Source organism: Thermobia domestica, chromosome 3 (assembly GCF_964235325.1).
Source record: "Thermobia domestica chromosome 3, izTheDome1.hap1.1, whole genome shotgun sequence".
NCBI lineage: Eukaryota > Metazoa > Arthropoda > Insecta > Zygentoma > Lepismatidae > Thermobia > Thermobia domestica.
Window position 1 is genome coordinate 25,854,760 of NC_137456.1, and position 27,386 is coordinate 25,882,145.

At 35.0% G+C, this 27,386-nt stretch overlaps 1 protein-coding gene across 1 annotated transcript in view; it reads left to right on the top strand.

Moving 5' to 3' along the window:
- unc-13-4A (BAI1 associated protein 3) overlaps positions 1-27,386 on the top strand; it is a 766,749-nt gene that overhangs the window by 451,019 nt on the left and 288,344 nt on the right. The window lies entirely within an intron of this gene.

A 27,386-nucleotide genomic window follows, 5' to 3' on the forward strand; every position in this document is an offset into this window, starting at 1 on the left:
TTCCCAAAAGGGTTCATGGTCGTTCCTGGCTACTGTTACCGAGGTAAACTGAAGATTCGTAGGGTGGCGAAGAGCTGCAAAATAAATTCACAGTATTTTCAGGAGCAGATCATGCGGCCGATCTACGAGTATGATATTCCAACAATGTACGGAAATAACGCCAATCTGGTGCGCATTCATATTAGACAAGGCCTCATCACATACCTCACGATCGTCCCTCGCATTCTACAGGGAGGTGAAGGAGGCAAGTGGTATACAGGTGATACCTTTCAATGAGGTACCTGTTAAATCTCCAGATGCAAGTCCTATGGACTATTGTGGATTTGGATTGCTGAAGCAAGCTTTGGGAAAACGGCGTGTGACAACTGTGGAAGGACTTTGAAAAGCTGTGCAAAGGGAATGGGACAAGATTCCTCTCCCAGTTCTTCAGAGAAGCCTATTACAGTGGAAATTACGCTCTCGAGCTATTGTTAGGAACCAAGGGAAACACGTCGAGCACTTACGGACCTGAGGCCATGGATTCTTCTAAATTTTTAGGTAAGTCGAAATTGGCCAAATGTAGACTGAACAACGTCTGTGAATACATGGAAGTGCGTCGGGACCGGAATCCAGCAAATTATGGATGCGTTAAAATATTAAATAATACTTTTGATAAAGTGGATAGCTTCAAATATCTAGGATCAATATTAACAGAGGAAAATCATATTCACGGAGAAATTAAATGTCGAATAAAAGCAGGGAATTCGTGTTATTATTCGGTTCAAAATCTCTTGTCGTCGCGAATTCTGTCGAGGAATTTGAAGTTTAAAATATACAAAACGGTAATCATGCCTGTTGTTTTGTATGGCTGGGAAACATGGTCACTTACTCTGAGGGAAGAACATAGACTGAAAGTATTTGAGAACAAGATCCTGAGACGAATATTCGGACCCAAGAGGAACGAGAATGGGGAATGGCGGAAACTTCATAACGAGGAACTACATAATTTATATGGTTTACCCAACATTGTTAGGGTCGTGAAGTCTAGGAGGCTTAGGTGAGCGGGTCATGTAGCTAGAATGGAAGAAAGTAGAAACGCTTTCAAAGACCAATCGGAAAACGACCATTAGGAAGACCTAGGCGCAGATGGGAGGACAATATTAAGATGGATCTCGCAGAGATTGGAATACAAAGTAGAAACTGGATGAAGTTAGCTAAGGATAGAAGACAGTGGAGAGCTTTTGTGAACGCGTCATTGAACCTCCGGGTTCTATAGGTCATAGAGTTAGTTAGATATATATAAGGCGTGTTGAAAAAGTATTGAAAACACTTCTCTCAGCGCACCCGTCATTGTTGGAGACTCTTCTGGAAGGCAGTTTTGGAATTATGAGCAACTGTGCAGTCGCATTCCTCATGATGTCTTCTCTTGATTCAAATCAGGTTCTTTTTAGTGACAATTTCAGCATGGAAAATAACCAAAAGTCACATGGAGTCATGTCAGATGACTACACTGTAAAAAATTGTTGTGTTATTTCAACATGCTTATGTGTTAACACGATTGTGTTAATATATAACACAAACAAGTGGTTAGAACAACTCGCTCTCCATTTGGACTTGTGTGTCAAATGCCGGTAGTTGAAATGACACACAGCCTGTGTGTTAAATTAACACAAGTGTAGAATCTTCGGTGTTGTTTTCTGCGTGATTGCCAAATATGTTGGGCATCTAATTATAAAGGCTTATGAATATAAGCTACAGAGACAAACACAGTAGAAAGAAATACTTAAACAAATCCAGGTATTCGCAAAATTACAACATGCAAACTTCGCGATGTGTTTTCAATTGTTTTACATAATGTTTCTGAAGAAATATGTCAACAGCGAGAAACAACATCCTATAATTTTGTCACTTCTACACTGCACTAGAGCTCACCAGTCAACACCGCGGACTGTGCTTCAAAAATGGCGGAAAACAAGTAGAATCACGATTAAGAGGCAAACGTATTATAAAGATATAGGTAAGAGATTCCTATCATTCTTGAACAAGATGTTGGCTAAGGTTGTGTTTCGCACCATCAAGAAATACTTCACAATAAATGTTGGAGGGACGACAAAAATTTTTATGAAGATTTTTCTATATGAAGTGTTCTGTAGTTTACTATTCTTATTTTAAAATTAGAATCTTCGGTAAGCGTAAACATGCACACAACATGGTTTTCTTTTTAACGCTGTTCATTTTTCTTTGGAAAGAAACACTGGACACAGAAAATTAATTTCATTGACACGATTCTTGGTGTTTTCTTTCCGATTAAAGTCACAAGAATTATACAATTTTAAACAATCAACACACCCGCACCGATCACGTTTCTGCGTAATTCTGTAATTTTTAAAATGGATTAAGAGTCATAAGAATCACAAGTTTCTTTTATGTTAATATGTTTCTATTCAAGAACCTTACGTAATTTGCTTGTAAAATGTGTATCTCATAGTCGTTCCATAATAAAGAAAATGTATTATACGTATTTTTATGTGTTTATTTCTTGCATCTAGGGAAAAAAAACACATGCAAAGGTGTTACGAAAGTTTGAAACGCACTTTGGTGTGCCGCAAAGGAAAAATGGTTGAGAAACGCTGGTAAGCGTTATAAAAATTCTAATAGCTTATATTAAGGTATACCTAACTATAATATAATATATTCTTCTCAGCTTTCATTTATTTAAAAACAATTAAGATGTATGGCAACAAAAAACTAAGGGAATTTTAATTGAAGCACAAGTTTTATGATGTACTGGTATATGCTCAGAACCTTTTTTAATGATAAATTTCCTTCCAAAGGGAACAAGAGTAGTCTGTAGAGTAATAAAAATGATCTCTTCTTACAAAAAGTTTTAATAAACCCGTTTAAGAAGGATTAGCAAGAATGGCAAGGATGTGATAATCAATAGACATTGTTGCCAGAAGTATATTAAGATAAAAAGGAATTAAGGTTAAGATTATTACATTTAATCAGTGGCGTATTTACGATTTTGTTCCGGAGGGGGCTTTGCTAACTTTCGTGAGGGCTTTGCCTGAAAATGTGACAATTCTGCAAGATATTTCATATACTTTACTATAGTAAGTAAGATTTCGGGAGGGGGGCTTAAGCCCGGAAGCCCTCCCACTAAATACGCCACTGCGTTTAATTGATGCTGATACAGATACGACGGGACTATGAATATGGTAGAGCATGTGGTCGTAATTTAAGGTGACAAAACGTCCAATTTTAGCCAGGACAGTCGTTTTTTTTTTTTTTTTTCAACAGTCTCTTGTGATTCTCAAATGGATGAAAATATATTTCGTACGTAAGTCTGAATTCATGATAGCCTTGTCTTGTTCTTTGTATAAAGCTTTTATGTTCAGCGCTGAGTAGTAAAATTCCCAGTAATATATTCCTTTTTTACAATATTATTAGTGGAAGGAAGCTTGGCCTTGTTGAAGTATTTTACTTCTAATATAATTATTTTACGCTGATATTTAACAAAAATATTGAAAATGGGGTTGTCAATAATATTTCCTACTGTTCAAACAGCAAACATTTCTAATATATAAAGAGAACGGGGCTAATTCTCGACAAAAGGTTAGTGTTACAAATTCGCGACATCATTTTGCATATAAGTATATGTACACAGAGATTTTTAGTAAATAAAATCTAGGAGCCAGAAGTAGGCCTACACTAATCACTAAACCAGTGATAAGTGTGTTGGGGGAAAGTTTGTTTGGCTTGACAGTTCAGAAACGGAAGTGTCGATTTGTTTGTTTAACTAAAAAAATGAATGTTTTAAAATGAATGCTGATAATTGAATATACGCCTGAGACGATATATAACCCGCTATTCATAGTTCTCTTTCGGGTTGCAGATTCTTTTGACCACAGCTAAACAAAATTGAGAATTATACATTGAACACATGCCTAAGAGTTTATACCACCCGCTATTCATAATTTTCTTTCCGGTTGCAGAATCTCTTGACCACGGACAACAAAAATGGAGAATTATATATTGAATATACGCCTGAGACTTTATACAACCTGGTATGCATAATGTTCTTTCGGGTTGCAAAATCTCTTGATCACTGACAAACAAGATGGAGATTATATACAGTATATGAATAACTGTATATATATATATGAGACTTTATACAATCCGTTATTTATAATATTCTGTAGAATTATATATCTTCTTGATCACAGACAAATAAAAGGGTAATGGTGTATGGATATGGATTCCTCATTTGCAATGAAGAGTTCTATTGAAAAAAAAATGTTGAAGGATAAATCAGTGTTTATGCATGCATCTTTCAAACTGTTTATATCGTCAGAACTTGAATATACACTGCGAATCTTCCAGCTTGTTGATCTTTGAAGATTCTGCCCATCAAAGTGAATTCTGACCAGAAGTTAGAAAAGGGATTATGAACAAAGTTGCTAATACTTTGGATGATTCTCCGGTGGTAACTGAGAAGTAGGAGTAGGGGACGGATCATGAAGGTTTAAAGAGGAAGAATATTCCCCACACTTGCGCACATACATACTTAATCTCTGAACACACAGCACTTCCAGCAAACTTAACTCATAAGCTCTTTACAAACCGTACAAGCTTAGCTGGAGATTATGTTGTGTGGACGTGACCTTATTTGATGTGGTTCCTTTGGATTTTCTTTGTCAAAGGACGCCTAGATATTGATGTCAAGTGAAGGAGAATGTTTATTAAACAAGCTCAAGCTTAGCAGAGGATAGAAGGATAACAAAGTAATTTACAGGTTTTCCCGCTTAATAAGCAAAAGATCATTATAATAGCTTCACCAATGAGGTTCTCATGCAATACTGCATTGTAAAGTCATTAAAATAACTCCCGTATTATACCAGCTCATCTTTCAGGTTTCAGGAGAAGAAACTCCTACGGTTTTACGACCCACGGTTAGGCTAAAGGAAACGGTGATGACGAGAAATGAATGAAAAGGTGGAATGAAGAAAGCAGGAGGAAACGAGACAACTCCGAGTAAACCCATGCACACAATGTTTGTCCACCTCAAAGTTTACTTAGCGCGAGCTGAGATCGAACCACACCCCACGCACCAGAGGTGAACGCTCTATCACTGAGCCAACGCCGCCCCAAACTGAAAGGTGAGTTACACAATTTGGTGAAAAATGAACAGCGAAAGAAATTGTTACAATTGAACGAACAATTAGGTTTTTACGTTATAGGTTCAGGTAGGTACTCACCCAGGAAGGGGTCCACCGGGTTCGGACTACCCCAAAACTTTCTAACTCAATGTACATTTGCACACTTTCTTAATAAAAGAATACTTGTTTAACAGGGAAATGATTGATGTAGCATGAATATTTGATTTTACACTTTATCTATAGGCCTAGTATTTCTGCTATAGAGAGGCACGATGGCTCAGTGATAGAAAGTTTACCTCTGGTGCGTGGGGTCTTGGTTACATCCCCGTCTAAGTAAGTTTGTGGTGGATAACGTAACCCCCGTGGGTTTTCTCGGGTGTTCCCGTTTCCTCCATCTTTCTCATTCCACCAATTCTTACATCATTATTCACTTGCTTTAATCATCATCTCCCTTAGTCAGAAAGGCATAATCGTGTGGCGTTAACTCGAAGATTTCATGTCATTTTCATTTTCTTTCTTATGAAAACAATCTAATTCTATCATTTTCTCTTGAAAATATAGGTGGAAGATTTTTACAATAAGTTATCGGGTACAGAATAATACCAGTTCAATACTAAATAGACATAGTAGTTTGTAGCATTGGACCTTCCAACAAAAGAAAATTTGGGTGCGCGCCTGGTTTCCTTTATATATTTGTCAAAATAGTTTAATACTTTTTTGTTGTAATTTTTGTTTGGTATCCTTACACAACACTCTTGTTATGAAGGACAGAACCTACTATTATCATAGCTTCAGAACCACGAACGGAACTTGAAGCCGATGTAATTTGAAAATAAATAAATAATTAAAAAAAGATTTAGTTTAACGTTCTGCGATTATGCTCTTTAGGCCAAAGAATCTTACGATTAATGAAAATGAATTATTGAAATATTAAACCTTGTGTTCTCTCTCACCGGAAATCAAACCGGGACCACATATAGAAAAAATGATGGTGTATAAGAACTGTGCCACGTATTGACATGAAAGTGGAACTGAAGTAAACTTTCTTAAGCTCTTTATTATGACATTAGGAAGTCATTATGACAGTGCACAATATACAAAAGTTATTCAAAAAGTAATGCCTCCAAGGTATTACCTTTGTTTGTATTTGACAGATAGCACTGACACAAGTATCACTGGAAAGCTTGCAATTTCAGTTACAAATGATGGCATCGTTTTTCAATATAGTCCCCATTACGGACAAGACAATTGCGCCAACGCGAAACAAGGTTTCTCATGCCGTCGGCGAAGAATTATAGTGGCTGCTGGAGACACCATTGCCAAAATGTTGCTTTCACCTCCGCATCACAACTGTAGCGTTGGCTCTTAAGGTAATCCTTAAGTTTGGGGAAGAGCCAGAAGTCGCAGGCGCAAGATCCGGACTATAGGGAGGATGAGGCACAATGTCAATAACACTTTGCCAGCAGGTGGGACAACTTTTAGCGAAGGAGGGACTATGTGGCGGTACTCCATCGATTGACTCTTCGTTTCCGGGTCGGAATGGTGTATCCACGACTCGTCGTCGGTGATGAATGTTCCTGGGTGCGCACAACCTTCCGCAGTCAGAAATTCATTGACAGCCCGCTGTTTCAACCGGACTTTACCACTGGATGCCATGGATTTGTTCCATTACTCTGGAACGAGAAGAGATAGGAAGGTGAAACAAGTGACATTCTATAGCTTTAACATCATTCCATTCATGATAAACAGTTCAAAATGTTTGCAGTACTATTGGCCAAGTAGTGGACTTGGGGGGTCATTACTTTTTGAATCACCCACGTAATTAATGAGATATACAATAAAATTATCATTATTTATTCTGAAATTTTCACTTCTGTTTAACTAAAATATTATCTAAAGACCAGATCTAAATCAATTGAGAGGTCACATTGAACAAAATTGGCATACTTGAGAGTAAATTTTCATGTGTTGTTTTGAGAAAATTGAAAAACCTTTTGTGCAGGTAAAAAAGATAATGTCCTTTGTTGCCAATCATAAATGATAGTTTATTTTACTGCAAGAATGTAGAAAGAGTAACTGTTAACTACCAGATCGTATGAATTGTTGATTGTTTCCTTTTAACGGTGACACAGTACTCTTTACGCTCATACTTCTTATAAATAAATAAAATATCTACGCTATCAATGGCAGCCTCCGATCTTGACTAAATTTGGCATCAGTGTGGCAGCCCCCAGTTTTTCCTGATATTTACCTCTAAATCAAGTATTGGCTAGCTTTACGTTTAATCTATGCTTTTCTCTTCTTTTGTGTTAATATCTTCCCTTTCCCCGCAACAAATAAAGAATAAAACGCATTCCTATATTTAAGTACATATTCAGTAAATAAGTTTGTCCTGCCGCCAATAACCCTTAGTAATTCGCTTATACGAGGGACAGTCAAAAAGTAGGGATGGCCACAAAGTTCCAGTTCCAGCAGAACCGGTTATTGGAGATCTAGTTTTCACAACCCGTTCCGGGACCAGTTCCAGACCTAGATACGAAAACCCGGTTTTGAAACCAGATCTTAGGAACCGGTTCCAGACCAACCCCGAAGACTCGTAAAGGAGGCACAAAGTTGACACTGCAAAGAAGACCACGCGCTTGTGCCCTCTCCTCCCATACCCGCTTGTGTTTCCCAGAAAAAAAATTGGTCTACCAGTGGGTGTTTAGCCAAATGAGTTTAACAGTTTTCCTGTTTAGCCAATCCAGTTATCCAGTTTGTTTAGCCAAATGAGACAACCAATTTATGTTCAGTAGTGATTTTGTATTACACCATTTGTCTCAGAACTCGTTTGCGAAAAATAAAATCAGTTGTAGCTTACACACAAAAAATTCCTGTTTACACGTTCCTCCTTACGACACGACATCGTACATAAGTTCAGAGCGGGTTCCGTAACCGGATCTCAGGAACCGGTTCCAGACCTGAATCCGAAAACCCGGTTCCAGCAGCGTTCTTAGGAACCGGTTTCAGGCAAGGATCTGAAAACCCGGTTCCGAGACCGGGTCTTCTAGAACCGGATCCGTTCAGAGCCGAAAATCGGTAACACCAGGAACAGATTCCGGCCATTCCTATCAAAAAGTTCCCTGAATATTGTTCTAGTTTTGGCATATGTGACGAAATCACAGTGAATCTTGTACAGTAGGGTGGAGTGAAAAGAGGCCAAAAAAAATTTTTTTTTTTTTTTTGGAAATTCGATTTTGGATAGGGGGCAAAAGTTGCATCATATCGTAGTACTTTACCATGTAAAATTTCAATACTCTAAAATAATTTTTAGCCAGGGCGCAAAGGGCCTTAAGTTTGATAGATTTTGCAAATAAGTGAAAAGTGGTCAATTTTTTGAAAATCTAAATTCGAATTCGGATATGGGGCAAAAGTTGCATAATATCGTAGTACTTTACCATGGGAAATTCTAATTCTCTAAAATATTATTTTAGACGGGGCGCAACGGCCTTAAGTTTCATAGATTCTGTAAACAAATACATGTTTATTGGGTATTTATGTAATTATTAGGCAGCTCTTCGTTTGAAGTAGACTGTAATTTGAGGGTGCTAAGATTCATCGTAGTGCCAGATGGATTTCTAAAGCTATCGAAGTTCATATTCAATGTTACAGGCTACATCAACCCAGAATTCACCACTAAGAGGAGGCTGCCGTCAAGTTCAATCCCACCCGCCCGCCAACATTAGAATGAATGTTTCATAAGTTTCATTCACGTCTTCGTGCAAAATACTGCCACTTTGTCTCGAAAGTAACCATGTATTTTGTCGAGTCAGTTTTGGAACGAATAAGAAAATCTCTTTCTCGAGCCCCACATACTTAAAGAAGCTAAACTAATTATTTTCATTAATCTTACCACTGCTTGCGTATGACATGGTAACTCTGGGATATCAACACATGCATTTTCTGAAGAGCAAATTTCTTGCAATTTGCCATCTGTCACATGAGCCAGTATTGGTGGTTCTGTTATTTTACACTGATTTCAGTTTGAAACTTCTGTGTAATTAATAGCCAAGAAACGAATTTCAAAAGAAACGAATTTCAAAAGGTTTATAGTTTTCTGGATTGGAGGATTTTATCGGCAGCAAGGATTCGTGTAGCTGATCTGTCGTCACCAATCATGGCAATGAGAATATTCTAAGGATTCGCATAGAATGCATTTCTGAAAATGACTTTATTGACAGAAGTCGTGTATGGTTCTTGCAAACATTCGCGAAAGTCTTGTGTTCAACAACAAATGTTTAGATCCGTATTTGACAAGATGTTTCAGTTTCACGTTGAACCACACTGGTGCATATACTTATACCACGAACTTTGCAAGAGTTTTGAGCTCCTCTGAAGGATGTGGCATTGATATACTGTATATACACACAAGTCTGTAAGCCATTGTTAACCAGCGGGCATGCGCAAGTTTCTCTGATTTCTTATCTGCTAGGCTTTTTTCACAGTTTCATCTTATGACAGATTGTCATATTTCATACAATTACCTTTGATCATAACTGAAATCACGCACATTTAGGAATGTAGGAAGTTCTGAAGAAATCTTTTCGAAGCCGCACACTGGATTTGTTTCACAATTCACAAGTGATTTATCAATAGGGCCAGAGAAAGTGTAAGAACCAGTAGTTGCATCATCAATTTCTTTTAGTAAATGACAAAGTGGTAGTTCAATGAAATGCAATAAACATATCCCCAACTGCAAGACCCTCCCTAAATGCTTTTCGAGCATTCTTAATCACTCTTCCTTTTGACTCCACATTAGTATTAGTGCCATCGCAGACGATAGGTACCACATCTGATAGGTCCACATTATTTTCTTGTATTTATGACCGGAAGGGAATGCTGATCCGGTCAAAGAGGCATGGCTGGGAAAATCGTTACGTGGTTCTTCAAGGATACAATAATGTTCTTCCATCTTCATATCTATGTGCCTTTCGGACATCATGAGTGTTTGATCTTTCTTCCCATCAAAATAGATGGCACGAGGTTTTACTTTATTAGCAGCCTCTTTAGTTTTTACACTTTTCGATTCTCTTTGTATTTTACTTCTGTCAATTATGTTTTGCGACTGCTCTGGACTCACAATATTAAACTCTCCCAAAACTGCAGTAACAATTGCTGCAATTTTTCTTCTAGTCACTCCGGTTTTCTCCTTCAATTTTGCTAATTTTGGGAGGAATTTTCTCATTTACGTGCATCCAATCAGTGATTGCTCGCTTGTCTTCTTCAAAGAATACCTCCAACTAAAATCAGGATCTCCTCCAGCTTCAGCGTCTTGTGTATTGCCTTCCTTTCTTGTTTCCGAAGATGAAGAGGAATCTGAAGAGTGATAATGTAACTGGTAGTGTATAATACTCTGGTTGTAACGATATGAAAAACGATCGTTACAAATCTGATTTGTTTGGTCTACATTATTATTATTTGATTGTTTTATTTTATTGTAAATACTTGTTCATTTCATTTTAAGATTGCTGTTAATAATTTTTAAATGTTATAATCAATTTTCAACTCAAACTTTATTAAAACGAGTCTTTGAATTATAGTTTCTATTATAGCTGGGATACTAAATGAATCACTGGGCGGAAAGTGCTTTAAATTCTGTATATATGCATTTTTATCTTTTTCTTATGATTGATCGATTGATGGATATACAAGATAAACAGTGAAAGTGAATAAATGTAAAATCGAATTAATTTGAGGTTTAAAGGAATTTATAAGGTTATTTAATCAAACTGCCATAAAATATTGAAAATTTATATTCTTTTGTGCAGTAAATAAATATAGACGGTAAGACGTGTTTTGGAATATCGTTGAAATGTACCATAATATGAATTGCTAAGAGCTTAGCACCGCCTACTTCCGCATCCCAGATGATTCCCAATGCTAAATTATTAAGTTATATTTTGTACGAAATAAATTATTTTATTAAATAATATGGAGTTTCTTGAATATAGAAGGCTAATATTACAGCTTATGTTCAAACTACGAGATGGATGTCATGTACCAATACGTCGTTGTTTTAAAGAAATGAATGAGAAATATTATTAATAATTGAAGTATATACGTCGAATGCTTTGTAATAAATAATCAAGGTACTTGGTGTAGGAAGTAAAATGGTTATGAGATAACTGATGTATCCTATAATCCGGATCGTTAAAAAGCAGACAGCTGTAATATTGCCCTTGGATCCTGGTAATAGAAATAAACATTAGAATTTTGGAACCGAGATTTGGAATCTGTATAACTATGGTTATGTTTATTAAATGCTGTGAATCTACTTCCACGCATGATATCCGGACCTGTTCTACTGGTGCTACTCGTAATGGAAGTCCGAAATACAAATAGTATAAAAGTTAAAGTTTTCGTATGGCAATGAATGGTTGTTCCTATAGAAAATGGGTAGTACTAGTGAGTGTTTTTTAAAAAAATAAGTTTAAACAGTCACAGAGAAAATGGCGACCGTGTTACCGGATTTTGAAGACAGATGTCGTTACTGGTAGCAGCTCCAGAGTCAGAAGATAACGACAATGATCCGAAAAGATATCAACGTTGAGGATAGTGGATACCAGAGAAAAAAAAGTTCTTGAGAAAATTTTGGGACTTCGGAAGTAGGCGGAACATTATTTAATAATATGGTAATTAAGAATAAAGGTGATAAAACTGAAAAAAGCAGAGACAATTTAATGTATCTGTGTTGTGACAGTGTGGAAGTAACTGGACAGGATACTGATAACACTATAGTGTGTAATACTTGCCGCAATTATTTTCATCTGTCCTGTGAAAAAGTAGAATCAACCACGTTAGTAAAATTATTAAACACTTGGTGTTGTAGTCGATGTACCAGTAAATATAATCAATCAATAGTAGAGGATGATGAGGCTTCTGAAGAGGAAGAAGAAGTTGCTGAAAGCAGTAATATAGGATCTGAAACAATTTTGACAAAACTGTGGAAGGAGATGACGCGTATGAATAAAAATTTTGAGGATCAGATGACACGTATGAATAAAAATTTGGAAAAGAAATTCGAGGATCAGAATAAGAATTTTGAACTTCATTGGCAGAAGTTGGAAGAGCGGATGAATAAAAGAATGATTGAGACTGAACAGGAACTGAGACAAGAGTCGAAGGAGGATTTGAGAACTGAGATACCAACTGTCGATATCCGTTTGAACCAACTGAGTGAAGAAGTGAGTAAACAAAAGGATCAATCTGGTGACGGATTAATAGAAGATATTTTGACGAACACTGACCAATGGACAACAAATGTAATTGAAGATGTGACAGTATATGATGAAAGTACATGTGTTAAAGCTGTATCATGTAAAAGTACGACAACATCAAATGGACTAGTCGAAAGACCTTATAAGAAGATAAAACAACACAAAGAACAAAACGCAATACAACAATTGGAGAAAAGAAGTTATATGATAATATGTAAAAATAAGTGTTGGAGGAAAAGAAAGAAGAAAAGGAAAACGAGAGAAGAAGCAGAAAAAGAAGAAAGACACTGATAGAAATCATGATCAGAAATCGGAAGCGTAGAAAAAGGAAAAGAAGAGAACTCAGAAATCAAAAGAAGACACGAAAGAAGTTCAAAGAAGAGACAAGGAAGTACAAAAGGATGAAAGGAATAATTTCAGATGAAAGAAGACAGTGGAAACATCGGAAGAGGAAAGTAAAGAAGTCACATGAAAACAGTATGCGGAAATATAACAGAAAGAAGTCAAAGCAATTAAAAGGAAGACAATCTACGGGGAAGAAACGAAATAAATTGAAAGGTGACGTAAAATATCGTAAAATAAAAAAGCTTGTAAAAAGTGAATTCTATGTTATTAATGCTACTGTTTTTAAAATTGTTGTTTAGTTTGTAATTTCTATTAGTTTATTTAGTCTTGAGAGATCAAAGGAAATGAATGTAAGAAAACTATGAATAGTAGAAGGTGAAAATTTTATGTTGCTCTATCAAGACCATAAAATTTTTCCGGTGAAGCCGGGGAATTGTAACGATATGAAAAACGATCGTTACAAATCTGATTTGTTTGGTCTACATTATTATTATTTGATTGTTTTATTTTATTGTAAATACTTGTTCATTTCATTTTAAGATTGCTGTTAATAATTTTTAAATGTTATAATCAATTTTCAACTCAAACTTTATTAAAACGAGTCTTTGAATTATAGTTTCTATTATAGCTGGGATACTAAATGAATCACTGGGCGGAAAGTGCTTTAAATTCTGTATATATGCATTTTTATCTTTTTCTTATGATTGATCGATTGATGGATATACAAGATAAACAGTGAAAGTGAATAAATGTAAAATCGAATTAATTTGAGGTTTAAAGGAATTTATAAGGTTATTTAATCAAACTGCCATAAAATATTGAAAATTTATATTCTTTTGTGCAGTAAATAAATATAGACGGTAAGACGTGTTTTGGAATATCGTTGAAATGTACCATAATATGAATTGCTAAGAGCTTAGCACCGCCTATTTCCGCATCCCAGATGATTCCCAATGCTAAATTATTAAGTTATATTTTGTACGAAATAAATTATTTTATTAAATAATATGGAGTTTCTTGAATATAGAAGGCTAATATTACAGCTTATGTTCAAACTACGAGATGGATGTCATGTACCAATACGTCGTTGTTTTAAAGAAATGAATGAGAAATATTATTAATAATTGAAGTATATACGTCGAATGCTTTGTAATAAATAATCAAGGTACTTGGTGTAGGAAGTAAAATGGTTATGAGATAACTGATGTATCCTATAATCCGGATCGTTAAAAAGCAGACAGCTGTAATATTGCCCTTGGATCCTGGTAATAGAAATAAACATTAGAATTTTGGAACCGAGATTTGGAATCTGTATAACTATGGTTGTTTATTAAATGCTGTGAATCTACTTCCACGCATGATATCCGGACCTGTTCTACTGGTGCTACTCGTAATGGAAGTCCGAAATACAAATAGTATAAAAGTTAAAGTTTTCGTATGGCAATGAATGGTTGTTCCTATAGAAAATGGGTAGTACTAGTGAGTGTTTTTTAAAAAAAATCAATTTTTAATAGTCACATGGTTAAAAGCTTCACCGTAAGATCGCTTGCTGGCTTTCAGTTCAAGTAACTTCAATATAACCGAGTGTCATTTTTTTACACACCACCCCGAGACGCAACTAGCCTAGTTGTCGCCCAAGGCAAAAACACGGTTAGCCCTCCTTCCTCCTGGTCAACCAACCAAAACGCTAAACAACTATAACTGATATCGGCATCATACAGTAGTTTTCCTATTTCATTTTTCCTTCAAGTGGTAAAGCTTGACTTCAAAACTGCAGTACATATTTTTTTTTTTTAGTACAAGATAAAACAACAAACTAATTAGTATCTGATTGACAAATAATTTGAGAGTAGCAAGCTTGACATATTCTATAGACTTATCATAATAACAGTAAATCAAAATGTTTCTGGAATTATATCGGGACGTGTGTATGTGTAGAATGAATCAACAATATTTAATAGAATAAAATATTTAATTATGACAAACAGTCAAACTGTTGTCCCAAGTATTACACGGACATTTTGCAAATCTCTTAAATCGATAAGTTAAATGAAAACACAAAAAGATAGAACTAAAATTTAACTTTTCAGGCTTTTTGGCTGCAAAGTTTTTTTTTTTTTTTTTTTTTTTTTTTTTACAATGTCCCCAAATGATTGCTTTGAAGCTCAAAAGATAATTTATGCTCTATGGATATGATCCTAAGTTGTCCTGTTAAGTTTCTAGGATAGTTTTTATGACTTTTAGTTGCTAAAATTTATGTCCTTGCCTTATAGTGAAAATAAATATTTGCCAAGTTTGTGCCCCCATTTCGTCGCCTGGAGCACAACCCCATTTTTGCCCTCCTTAGTTACATCACTGTCGCCACCTCCCAGATTATTATACTACTGACAACACTGACAACAAGTTCATTATAGAATATCAGAAGGAAACTGTTATCAAATAGCAAAAAAACGCTGCTTTATGACAAAGTCGGAAAATGCTTATTGTTGATCACTTTTCTTATTATTCCCAAATTTCAGGGCCATTGCGCCTCGGCTAAAAATAATTTTAGAGAATTAAAAATTCTTGTTGTTATTTACTGATACAGGATGCTTCTTTTGCCCTGCATCAACAATACAAATTACAGTGTACTTTTAGCGAAGATTTGCTAAATATTTACATAGTAAATGGAAAATAATTTGCAAAATCTGAAATTTAAGGCCCCTTGCGCCCCGGCTAAAAATTATTTTAGAGAATTGAAATTTTCTATGGTAAAGTACTACGATATGATGCAACTTTTGCCCCCTATCCAAATTCGAATTTCGAAAAAAAATTTTTTCGCTCCACCCTATTGTACAGTGCAGTAACTACGTTGCCTAGTTACGTATATGACAAGTGTGAACAAGTCATAACTGTCAGTTTACAAGTAGTACAACTAAACGGAAAGATATGTGGTGATCAGTTGGTGTAATGTCGCGGTTCAAACAATGTGCAAACATCAAGTTCATGTTCAAATTGGGGAAATCTGCTTCAGATGCCTACTTTGATAGCATTAAAATCAGTTTATGGTGACAATGCTTTAAGGAAATTAGCATCGTTACCCGTTTCATCACCGTAGAAGACTTCAAAACCAACACGACGGCTAAACGTCGGAAGATTTCAAACGAGGACTTTCGTTGATGTTTCCAGCAATGGCAGGAGAGTTGGAGGAAGTTTGTATGTTCTAAAGGTGCCTACTTTGAAGGCGTTTAAGTAACTGTGTATTTATATTGTGGTAATAAAGAGCCAAAATAAAATTCCGGAAATTTCTGACTGCCCCTCGTATACTACCTGTGGATAGTTTCTACTATTCACAGAGGAGGACGAGGGAGATATGAAATACTCCACGAGATTCCCCCCGAATAATCATATTATTTTTATTAAATTTTCAGCGAGTATTTCTGTCTAAACAAGCAGACTGTTCCCCAATTACAAAAGTTTCACACTAAATGGATTATTATTTTTAATCAAGTTTACCAGGAATTGACAGTGCTTTCGAACCCAAAATTAGAGAAAATATTCGAAGTGATCAATTTACACTCTTACCCCACAAATACCAAATTAAACACTATCTTCCTTAAATAGTTATAATCACGCCCAGTAGAGAGCATACGACATAGTTCCAATCAGATTAGTTGTAATATTAGACTAATTTGAGATGAAATTGCAAAAGAATTTAGTCAGAAAATCAGATTAGTTGTAATATTTCTGTCTCCCCTAATATTACTCATGACACCTCGCTCTGGGCATCCCGGCTTGGCATATGGTAAATCTTGATCTGCTTAAGATGAAAGTGAAATATTTTGTTTCACAAAGTTTTTGATTTTTGAACTATGAGACATCAGAATTGGGATATGCCTTAGTCAAATTTTCACACAAAAGAATCTAATTTTTATTAATTGGTGGTTAGAACAACAACGCTAGCAACTAAGTTGTTAAATGACAGGGGCCCAAGAATTTGAATGATACGGGTTGATTAGGTTTTGTTATAAACGCAATGTGTACGGTTAAGTATACATAATTTGTCATCACTCTCAATTTCATATTACCTCATAAAATAAAATAATACAAATTTCCAAAATGTTGCGGGAAGTAGTTTTCATCGCTGATGGTAATTTGTAACTGTCTCTATTTTGGTATTCGGTCGTTATATTTTAGTAGTGAAATAAAATGGTGATTTTTCATCTCTTAAAGTAGCTGCTTCCGTAAGGAAGAAAGAATCCGAGGTGTTTTATGTTAAGAAAGGTCATCAATGAATATTATTTCAGGTGAGGTTTTCATTAATTTAATATTTAAATATAATTACTAATGAATTTCTCTGCTTTGATTATCGGTATATACTCCTAAAAATTCAGTTCTTATTTTAATTTTTTATGTATTACCCTAACAAAAGTGAATTCATACTTCCAAATGTTTCACTTCTTTCGGCGTTAGACAACCAACAATGCAGGCAAGATTGCTTGGTTGAGAACTAAGTAAGATGTTTTACAAGTGATCTAGTTCGTTGAAAAGATGTCATTGTAGCAAACTAAAAAGTACGATAAATCCATAACTTTAAAACGAATAAAAACTTAGGCAGAAGACACCATTAGTATCTTCAGAACGATTGATATCATGAGAAAGTTACAAAGTGATGTTATTTTACTTTAAAGATACCAAGCAAAAATCAGTGTTGTTCAAACTTTCATTTTATTTCACAGGACACAGTAGTTTGTAAAATCTCTGGATCTTTTACATTATTCGTTTCAACGTTACCTTCACTTTTGTTAGTGTTCAGTTTTAATATCTCTACTGAAACTTTATTAAAAACAAATACATTACGTCGTCCGGGGTTATTTGACTCATATATTTGTTTTATGAATTTTTTTTGTCCGCAAAATCATCGTATTTTTCATGTTTAACACTTTCGCAACCGACACAAAAAATTATACTTTCAAAATGTACGAACGTCTCATATTTGGAACGCATTGGTGTTCACCAAGGACCAGCGTCCCATATGTGAGACGCTCGGGCTCGTGCTAGCAGATGGTCTGTGGGTAAGGTAATTTTCTTATGACCGGTCTATAGTGGCGGTTTATGTCTATGAATCGGTCCCTCGTAAAATCCGTTTGTCCCAGATATGGGACGTTGGTAGCCAACGTGTTAAATATATTCCTCTTATGTGTCATTTACACATTAAAGCTAACAAAAATATTTTCTGCTGTTATAATATTGGTTTCGAGTGTGTTCGGAAAATGCAACCGAAAAAGCAAAGGACAACCTAAGAAAGTAAAAACAAGATGTTCAGTGTGTGACAGTTTAGTCATTGCATTGCATCGATAGAAAAGAAAAGTCTCAAGAACTACTAGTTGGATCACCATCAATTTTGGTTAGGATGTACAGGGTCATACGTTAGGAATCGATTTCGCTAATGGAGATGATTCATCCATCGGAAATGTTAGAAATCAACCATTTCTGGTTTTAACGTTGATTACTATGGAGCAAAAACGGACATAGATAGCCAGAAGTAGTTTTACGCAATCAGTTCAGCATCTCAAGAATACATTTCGCCTCCATTCTTAACTCTCTATTAATCTATTCAAAGTGATAGAAATCCTCGACAAATTTTGGTTTCAATATTGTTCGCAAAATGCAAAAAGAATGAGACAGCCAGTAGTTATTATTTTAAAATCGATTTACGTTCTAACACGAGAAGATATTACAAGTTGTGGCTCAAATCTGACTCTCACATAACATATCTCATAGATCATCATGGAAAATGAACATGAGCAACATTTAAGGTGCTATAGAGCAGAAGGATAGGAGCTACGGGGCTTCAAAATTTGAATATCCAAAAAATTATATCATGGAATTATGTACGTTTAAATATCTTGAAAACCGTTGAAGCAATTAAAACAAAAAATACACAATATAATAAGAACAAAATGGCCTTCGAAAACCACAAACAGTGTTGCCATAGACAAAGCAGTATTGCCAACTCAACACAAAAATATTTTGTTTCAAATAGCACCATATACAAGTGTGCACAAATTTAAAATTCTCTATTATCATTAAACATAACAGTGAAGTGTAGCGGTACAGTGTTGCACACTGTTGGAGCTACGTATGCTGAAAATGTACAATGGAGAAGTCTGATATGTGGCAACAGATGTTAATAAAAGAATCTGGATCTCATACTATGAATTTAGTTCTAATGCATAAAACCGATCGTATAACAGGGAAATGTCAGCAGTGTCACAAAATATTAATGCACTTGAAAAACTAAATTCAATTATGCCAATTTTACGTCCAGTGTCAGCTGCAAAGCTATTTAAAACGGGCCTTATAGTCTAAAGTGGGATCCAAACCAGTATAAAAGAGAAAGATAACAATGAAATGTAAGATGAAAAGTACAATAAAAATATGTCCGAGGCGAGATTGAAACCCGCGATCCCAAATATGTCAATTGTGTAGCCTTTGGACCACACGGCCAATCAGGCCGACTAAAAACGAAATGAGGTAGTAATAAAATAATTATATATCCTATGTGAATATAGTAATATTACAGTGTATACATATAATCATATGGTATGTAGGAGTGGAAGTAACAGAATATGTCACTTAACACGAAAGACATAAACCGAGAAAAAGTTTACAGAATTAGAAAACACGTGTTTCTTTTCTCGCGTGTATCATTTTGTTTTCTCTAGTTGTCTGCGTATTCTCCAGGGCTACAGAAGTATAATGCAAAACCCTAACTTTTTCTAATACATTCCTTTATTACCATCTGTCACCATATATCAGACTTCTCCATTGTACATTTTCAGCATACGTAGCTCCAACAGTGTGCGACACTGTACCACTACACTTCACTGTTATGTTTAATGATAATAGTGCATTTTAAATCTGTGCATACTTATATATGGTGCTATTTCAAACAAACTATTTTATGTTGAGTTGGCAACACAGCTTCACCTATGACAACAGTGTTTGTGATTTTCGCAGGTCATTTTGTTCTTATTATATTGTGCAACTTTTGTTTTGATTGCTTTAACGGTTTTCAAGATGTTTAAATATACATAATTCCATGATATAATTTTTTGGATATTCAAATTTTGAAGCCCCGTAGCTCTTATTCTTCTGCTCCATAATACCTTAAATTTTGCTCATTTTCATTCCTTATGATGCTCTATCAGATGTGCTATGTGAGAATCAGATTTCGGCGACAAATTGTGGGACCTTCCCATGTAAGTATAGGTACCATCTTCTCTCTTAATCCTCTGTTCAAACCAGAAATGGCAGGAACTAACCACTTCCGGGATTAACGTTCACCACGAAAGACTAAAAATGGTAACAAATAGCGAAGACCTGTTTCTGCAGTCCATTAAGCGTCCCAAACGGTAATAAATAGCAAGGAATAGTTTTCTGCAATCAATTAAGCGTCACAGGAATATACTCCATCTCCATTCTAATCTCTCTACTAAAAACCGGAAGTGTTAGAAATCTACTCCCAATTCCAGTTTTAATATTGAGAAAAAATACCACGCTATACAAACCAAACTCCTTTACGCGGTGTACATGTGACACTACTACTTATTCAGATTTACAAGGAAATTCGATTTTCTCGGAAACGACGCATAAGGCTTTGCATTCAACCATGTTGGCTTCTTCACCTTAATAATATGTATTGATCGGTTTCATCCTTCAGTTGTTCTCTTGTTGGAAGACCGCGGTGGCTCAGTGGTAGGTCCTCTCTGGTGCGTCGGGTCCTTGGTTCGATCCCAGCTCACCCGTTTCCTCGCACTTTATACATTCCACTATTGCCTTCATTTCTCATTATTACTGTCTCCTTTAGTCTAGCCCAGTGGTTCTCAACCTTTTTTGACTGACGACACATTTACTGAACGTCCAGGACATCACATAATAATAATAATAATAATAATAATAATAATAATAATAATAATAATAATAATAATAATAATAATAATAATAGTGAAACCAATTAGTTTTTGTAATGTCTCTATATGGCACAGAGTATTATTGCTACCGTTAAATGACTGGTAAAGTCTATCTCGATTTTAACTTATTATTATTAAATTCTTCATGATTTTTAAATTCTAAAATTTCGCAACTCGCCTTAGGGGATTGCATGACACACCAGTGTGTCGCGGCACATCGGTTGAGAACACTGGTGCATAAAGGCGGGATTTTCATGTAAGCGTCCGTTGCTTGCGATTTCTATTTGTAGCCAACAGAATGTCGTGTTACACGTAGAACCATACTTAAACAACTTTCTCGACTGGCTATTCAGCCACATCGCAAAACTAACAAATGCTTGAAAAATCTGCTTTAACTGTGGGACGTAAAATTGAAAGATTTCATTTCATGTCACTTTTTTTTTTTCTTTTTCGGTAGACGATAATATTGTTGGAAAATTCAGTAAACAATTTCCCACTTAAATATACATAAACAGCTTTGTTTGTTAAACGGAACACACCCGTTAGCTGCTATCAAAAGGAAAAATGAGTTGGTTAGACGTTGATTTAAATATCGGTGCCTGTGGTAACATCTGCTGTTGTTCACTTTCCTCTCTCTCCCTCTCTCTTTTAAATCTTAATGAACTGGTCACCTGTTCACATGGAGTTTTCAGTTCGTTAGTTGAACATATGAAGTATGTAATGCGTACTTCCACTAATTGAAGACTCACATACATACATACACACACACACACACACATATATATATATATATATATATATATATATATATATATATATATATATATATATATATATATATATATATATATATATGACGAAGGAAAAAAATAAAAATGCTTCTTTCACTTCCAGTAATGAAAAGCAATTTCAAGCTACAGCGTGAACTCGCAACTACCATTCCGTGGGTGCGTTATTCTTTCGCTTCTATTTGATTCTAATTTCATTATTATTGTTGGATGTTAATTGACGTATTCTCTCTATCTCTATATGTGTATGTGTGTTTATTCTCTTGTCTCTCAATTGAAACTATTGTTCCAATCATTTTCAACAACCTAGCATTGCTGTACATATATCTGGGTGGAAAATCATTGCAGTCGAAGTGGGAGATGGGAGACAAGTGAATGAAAAAATACTCTTTGTACTATAATATTTCAACATGGATAATTCACTTATTTGAACATCTTTAATTAATAAACTATGTAAGATTAGGGACACCCCTAGTTGGCCCACTAATAAATTAGGCCTACATTAATTAGTCCTATATACGTATTACTGTAATTAATTTGCAAGCTCCAGACAATTGTAAAGTTCTATGCACCCCCAATAAGTTTTTAGTGAGAGGGAATTTTCTTTAAAAAATATTATAGTGGAAGGAATTCTTTCCTATCCCACCCCAAGATTTTGCACCTTGCTCCACATCTTATTCCCGTGAATAGGCTACATGAATTATTGTAGTAGTTTAACTGGCTATTTTACCTTTTTTTAAAAATTATATTACTCTTTAATATGCTCTAAGTATTTGGTCGATGCATAAGTTCGTGCGGTTCTTATATTTTATATTTTATTTTTACTCTGTTGTTCTGGTAATTCAAATACAATTACAAAATAGACATAACATTAACATATTCTGTGAGTGTAACAATAAAGTGCATACATTTTACTGTCATTAACATTAACTCACAATCACTCAGTGATGTATTCACCTCTACTATCTATGACCTTCTGCCAACGTTCAGATAGCAGTTCAATGTTTCGCTTGGTCAAAAGAAGCTTTTCTGTGCTGTTCTTTCAGCAATTGGTTCATTCCCGTACACTGCTCAAATTGTTCTCACAGCTTCTGCTGCACTGGATCCTCGGTTAAACTCGGAGTAAAATGTGACGGAAATGATTACTTTCTTCAACTTGACATTCCATATTAGTTTGTCTGAAATATTTACAATAATACGTTCAATCAAGAAAACCTGTGTTTCACAACACACAAACTCCAAACTACTGTAAAAACAACGGAATAACGATAAACAGTCTCTTCACGCCGCATTGTTGCCAACCCAAAAGAAAACCGCACGAACTTATGCATCGACCCAATACATAATAGGGGTGTCAATTTTGACTGCAGAGGGGAAATTCCTCGTGATTTAAAGATATAGAAATTATGTCTGAAAAAGATCATACTGGTAACAATGAAACTTTATTTGTATGTCTAATTACAAAATGTTTTCTATTCCTTTCAAAGTAATCCTCCTTCTTCACTTTAACTCATCTTCACACACACTTCTGTGTACTGCTGGAAGGATTCTTCAGAGATGTTCCGAAGCTCCGTCGTTACGGTCATCTTGATGGCCTCACTGCTTTCAAAATGTGTCTCCTTGATAATCCTCTTCAGAATCTACATGTTTACTGACGTATTAATATCAGTGTAACAGAGAGTGTGCTGAACTATCTTTAGTTGTAGTATGTTCTTCATGTTTTCAAGGCAATGAAAGAAAAAGTAGACGTGACTTTTTTTGCTGTAAAAAGTACAGGAAAGCAGTTATAAAAGACATGAAAATAATGAACTGAATGTTGACATGGCCAGAGCTACACAAACGTCAATCTTAAAGTTAAGGAGCACCAGAAAATACAAAATTGTAAAAGTGCGATGAAAGGGCACAAATTACTCAAAGATTAGAAATGATATCGCCCCAGTGGATTAAACTACGAACCAGTTCAATGGAACATTCAAAAAGCTCTCCATTGAATTCTGTCCTTAGCCAGCTGGACCCATGTTCTATTTTGTATTCCTATTTCTACGAAATTCGTCTTAATATTATCTTCCCATCTGTGCCTGGATCTTCCCAACGGTCTTTTTTCTTTTGGGTTTCCAGTTAAAATTTTGAAAGCGTTCCTACTTTCCTCCATTCTGGCCACTTGAGCCTCCGAGACTTAATCACCTTAATAATTATCAGGTAAAGCGTATAAACTAAGCTGTTCCTGGTTATGATATTTCCGCCATTTCCTCTTGGATCCGAATATTCACTTTAGGATTTTACACAACTGTATAGTACAACAGACATTATTATCATTTTTTCTACTCGTTAATTAATATAACTAGGTTTTTCGGTATTCCAAATTTTATGAGAATGTCGTATAATGTTTCCCTTCTTGCCAGGTCATAGACCTTCTAAAATCAATATCGACAAAATCTAAAAACAATTAATGTATTGTATTCCCATTTTTTTCTGAGTATTTGACGAATGGTTAATATCAGCTCGATAGTTGATCGATTATGCCTAAATCTGCAATGATAATCTCCCATAATTTCATCTGTCTGTGGGACCAATCTTGTTAACAGTATTGAGGGAATTTAATTTGATGTTGACCAAATAGAGATGTTCCTATAGTTATAACAATAAGTTTTTTGCCTTTTTTAAGAATTGGAACAATAATTATTTCTTTCCACTCCTGGGGCAATTCCTCCTTTTTCAGATGATATAAGGAAAATGAGTTTGTATATCTCGTTCCACAACTTTCCTCTTCCAACTAAAATTAACTCAGTAGGAATATAGTCTACACCCTTAGATTTAGATTTATTTAATTTATTTATAGCGGTTACGCTCAGGAATAGAAGAGTATATTGTATGCATTTCACTTTTTTTTCATTTTTGAGCTGCGTTCAGCAAATTGACAAAGAAATATTTCCATCTATTCAAAGTACTATCCTTGAGAATTGTCCCGTCCGCTTTCTTTAATATATACGCGAGGTTGATAGCCTTTCTTAAATACAATGATGACCCAGGCCCGCAACCAGAGGGAGCTAAGGAGCCTGGTCCCCCTAAACTTTTCGTGGCCCCTCCAGACCTCAATACCAAAAACATAATTTAGATATTTGTAAGATAATTTTTGATGACTTGGCCTCCCTAACATATTCAAGGCCCCCTCAAACCTCTGTGGCTGGTTTCGGGCCTGTGATGACCTTATACATGTCCCGAATATTTTTGTTTTTACTATTGAGTTCACCAATTTTAGCTTAAGTTCAACAATTAAAATACCATATTTCTTTATTTTAAAAGTTTTTGAATTTTCTCGCCTGATGTTGACGAAATTTTCGCAGTTCTACCGTTCGGATTTTGTATAGACAACGCAGTTTCGTCTGTTTTCTCTGCTAGTTTAGCGTTTTCGTGCATTTATGGTCAAACCATGGTTTGTTATGTATTTCTATTCGTTCCAACTTTTCATTTGTTAAAATTATAATCGTATCCCTAATTTTAACCCAAATATCTAGTGCATTCCGAACTCTCTAAAGCCAAAAATCTATCAGACATTCCGATGTGGTATTCTCATCTGGTCTGATTCCTCTAACCTCTTTATATTAATCTTTTCTGTTTTGAGACGCCGGAAATTTCTTTTTTCAACGATAATCTTCCTCTTATAATCGCTGCTACCAAATAGTGACCAGTGTCCCAGTCAGCTCCCCGAAGTGACCAAACATCAATATTATCTTCTTATATCTACTAAAACGTGCTCAATTTGATTGTGTTTTTCCTTCTGGTGAGATCCAGTTATATTTATGAATGTTACGATGGGTTAATGTTGTACTCTCCACGATAAGGTTTTTGAATGTTCCAAAGTTCACGAGACTTTCATTTCATTTCATAATCGGTTTGAAAATATCCTCTTGTACTGCCTCCGCATTCAAATCCCCTAATAGAATTTTCACATGGTATCACGGGAATTGATTAAATACACGTTCTACTTCTTCGTGAAAACTGCCTTTTATGTATCATTCTTATCTTCTGTTGAAGCATGTACATTTAGAACAATAATATCAAACCACCGACCCTTTAGAGTAATAAAATAAAGTATACCATTAACAAATTCAACACGTTTAATTGCTTAAGTGATTCGTTTGAGAAACGAAAAACCTTGTTCCTAGTTGATCTTTATTCCTACATCTTCCACATAAAAAATGTAGCATTTTCGGTCTTCACTGTTCCCGTCCTTTCCGTCTAATTTCTTGAATTCCTACCAAATGCTTCTCATATTTCTCTCTTTTGTTACGAATTGTATAAGGCGCCTGCCCTATAAAGACATCCTATATTCCATGTTCCGATTCTCATGTTCGTTTTTCTTTGCTGAGGTCATGCCAAGTTACCAGCCTTGGTCCGAGTTTCTATGAATGTTTCAGAACAAGTATCTTAGTTTTCACAAGATGAGGTTGTTAGCCTCACACCAAACCCCCAATCTCAAAGACCACTTCTTGTAATCTGTCTGTAACTGCTTATTCAATATATAATTCTCAGCTAACCTCTGTATCTAGAGGCTGTAGAAGAAAACAAGTTGTCAGAGACTCTTACGATGATGAAAGATAAGTATCAGAAAATGAGACACACACCTTAGCATGGGGGTATTACACTGAAAAAAAATGTAGTTAAATTGCCAAACATCAATGTAAAATCATTTACCTTTCATCTTGTAAGTTGATTTACATTTCCTTCCATTAAATTATAAAATTTGCTGCTTTTTTTTTTTTTTTTACAAATTTACAGTACATTTATAAGAAAGTATGATATTTTTATTGATGAAAATGTAATGTTACACCATTCACATTAGTAATTTTACTTTATAGGTGTAAATTGAATTACATAGAGGAATAGCAAACAGATTGCCACCGTTTTTTGTAAATTTACCTATGATTTTTTTTTTACAGTGTACAACATATATATAAGTTCAATATAGGCTTACTCATTGGTAGTTCAGTCAATATAATTCAATAATAAACAATTAACGCTGTATTTTTGAATAAGGTGTGTTATGTAATTTTCATGTATGAAATCTTTGAAAATTGAGGATGCGCTGAAACTGGTAAATGTATGTCTACAAGTACTTTGTACCATACAACGTACTGAATGCTTTCAATATTTTGATAATGCAATTATGATAATTGAAAAGAATGATCGAAACACTGATAGAACTGCCAAATTTCTAGAAAGATTCAGAAGTCTTTTGCCTATCATAAGAAATTGTACAGAGAAGGGAAGACCGCTAGTCGGCAGATAAATCTAATTCATCTTCTAACAAAAGCAAATAATAATTTGCCATATATCCCAGGGCTTTAAAGAGCGTCAGAAAGCGATAACTCCGTATATTTTTGTATAATTTTACAGTTAATATAGTATTTCACTACAAAGATTGAAATTTTTGTTACTTTCTGCCAGACACGTAAGCAGGAATTAATAGGGGGTCCAAATTTAATATATGAATAAATTTAATTAAAATTTGTGCAGTAACTCCTAAAATTATACTAAATTTACAGAAATGTCAATTTACGGAGTGAGGATCTGGACCCTTAGGATCCACCTCTGCGTACTTCCTTGTTTCTTGCCTTTAAACTACACATATCCTTATGGCATGCCTATTAAGGTCAATTTACCTACGCATTTTAGTGTTACGCAATGATTTCTCGGAATGAATTAATCGTGTATTCCTAGAATAATTGCCTATACACAGACCAAATTTAACTGTGAATACTTTATAATCAAATATTTATATAAAATACTAAGTTTCTAAATAAAAATTTAACATGTATCCAAGACTTGATTTTTTTTTATTTTTGCTTAGCATAAATACTTTTTTCATAGAATTTAAACAGTTTACCATAAGTTTAGTTTCGT